This window comes from Passer domesticus, chromosome 6 (assembly GCF_036417665.1).
Source record: "Passer domesticus isolate bPasDom1 chromosome 6, bPasDom1.hap1, whole genome shotgun sequence".
Taxonomy (NCBI): domain Eukaryota; kingdom Metazoa; phylum Chordata; class Aves; order Passeriformes; family Passeridae; genus Passer; species Passer domesticus.
This window is the reverse complement of record NC_087479.1, coordinates 23,557,151-23,559,733: the sequence shown is the minus strand read 5'-3', so window position 1 is coordinate 23,559,733 and position 2,583 is coordinate 23,557,151.

The window sequence follows — 2,583 nt, the reverse complement described above, 5'->3', positions numbered from 1 at the left end:
CCTGCCGGCACGCCGCGCCGGCCCGGGCACAGCGCCCCCTGGCGGCGCCGTGCGGCTGCGCGCGGCCAGCGCCCGCGCCTCCCTCACAGCGGAGCCGGCGGGGGATCCCGGCCGGCCATCCCGGCCTGCCATCCCGGCGGGGGATCCCGGCCTGCCATCCCGGCGGGGGATCCCGGCCGGCCATCCCGGCCTGCCATCCCGGCGGGGGATCCCGGCCGGCCATCCCGGAGGGGGATCCCGGCGGGGGATCCCGGCCGGCCATCCCGGAGGGGGATCCCGGCCGGCCATCCCGGCGGGCCATCCCGGCGGGGGATCCCGGCCGGCCATCCCGGCCTGCCATCCCCGCGGGCCATCCCGGCGGGGGATCCCGGCCGGCCATCCCGGAGGGGGATCCCGGCCGGCCATCCCGGAGGGCCATCCCCGCGGGCCATCCCGGCCGGCCATCCCGGAGGGCCATCCCGGCGGGCCATCCCGGCGGGGGATCCCGGCGCAGAGGGTGTGCTCGCGTCCCTCGCCTCCTCCCCGCCGCCTGCTCACAGAGACGGACCGTGGTGCCGGGCAGGGTCCAGGGCCGAGCCACAGGCGGCAGGGCCGGAGATCCCGGGCACTAACGCCTCTCTCGAGGAAGGAGCCGGACAGGCACAAACGGATCCCTCTGGGAATCCCAGATGCCCAGGGACAGTCGCTATTGCCTGCCTGTTACAGGGGAGACAAGAAAGAAGTACCAGTACTAATTCTGCACATTCTGCACATTATTTAGGGTGGGCAGTGAAGTTTCAGGCTGCTTCCAAAGGACTCCCAACTGGCAGTGGCCACTGCAGGGGATTTCTGAAGCCGGGAATGGGGATCAGGCAGCGATCCCCAGCGCGGTGGTGAATGGCAGAGCGCGCTCCCCACCCTGCCGCAGGAACGGCACGAAGCTGTGCGAAACCCCCGGCAGAGGGAGGGCTTCAAGAAAGCAGCAATGAGCTGTCAGTGAATGGACCCTCTCTGGCTTCTCGGTGACCCCAGTTTTAATACAGAAAACAACTAATTTTTTTTTCCAGGTTTGGGTTGGAATCTGGTTTCATAAGCCAAAATTCTGAGTTATGAAATATTTCAGAACAAGTACATTTACGGACAAGCCTGGTGATTAGAATTGAGAGATCCTGTGAGCTGCCATGCCTTCCTTACTCGTGTGTCTCTCACCTAACATCCAGTTGATGCCATTTCTTCTACAGAGCCTTTGGGCTTCTGCACATATCCTGTGGGTCCCTCTTCCCATATACCTAGCAGCTTTGTTCTTCTGCCAGTTCCCTGCCTCCCAGACCTTCTTCTCTTCCTTCATCCTCATCTCCTTCATCTTTGCTCTGCTGCTACCTGCTCAGTGGTCCAGATAATTCATACTTCACACTTCACAAAATCAGTGTATATGCTCTCAGGGATGAAAGAAGACACATCAGCGCGTTTCCTCAGCAAATGGCCTTGTCTCTAAGCAGTGCCCCTTTCTCCTTGCCCTCATCTCCCTCCTCTCATCTCTTTTGGAATTCACAATGCTATCAGTCATACCTAAAGGTTAAGCTCCAGAGGGCAGAGATCAGCCCTGTGAAAACCTGACCTCAGTGATGACTAACTTTTATGTTAAAAGAATCATGGGGGTTTTTTTCTCAGCTGTTGCATCAGACCTGGGTGACGTTTGCTCCTAGGCAGTCACATCCTCTCATGGGGCAGTACTGCAGCTGTGGCAATTGTGTGGGTCACTGTTACCAGGATTGAACTGACTCCTTTGCTCTGCTGTCCACTTTGTGATGAGGAGGTATTCCTTCCCTTCCCTCCTCGACTGATGAAATGGCTTTCCAGCACCAGGGGAGTCAGAGGATCTAACACAGAGATGAGATGGCCACAACTGTCTGTCCCAAGCCCGCCCTCCTACTTCTTCCTTCTCCCTGCCCTTTGTTCTGTCACTGGCACCCCACGACCTCCACCTGATAAAGCACACGCTGTGAGCTCCCTTTGGCGTATCAGCTTCACGATTTTTCCTGGGAACCCTCCTAAGGCAGCCAAGATCAAGAACAAAAGAGAAGTGCTTTCTCAGTGCCTGTCCATCCCCCCTCTGAGGCTGTGCCCTAGACACTCAGCTGCTGTCAGCACAGAAACATTTACATCTTTTACAGCACTCCGGCTCTACTTCTCACATTTCTCCCCCAGCAAACACCATGGCCATTTCAGTGTGCGCCTGGGGGCAGGGCTTGGGAAAGGACTGGGGAATCACAACTTGAGCAGAGTTTTATGGGTCTGTTTGCACTGAAGGGCCATATCTGAGCTCCCTGACTAGCTACAGACCCAAGAGAAAGCCCCTCTGCATTGCTAACCTGTCACCCAAGTGTATGCCATGAAGCCAGGGAAGGGAGAGCTGGGCCTGCCTTGCTAGGTCCTGGGCTCCTTGAGGCAGTGCAAGTTAATTCCTTGTGGTGTTTAACCGCAGCCCCATCTGCTCCTGCTTGCTAGGTGTGAAACATCCCATCCCCCAACCTCCCCTGCCTGTTCCATGCATTTTTGCCCTGCCCTGGACCAGTGAAGGAAGCCAGATCCTCTCGCATCCCT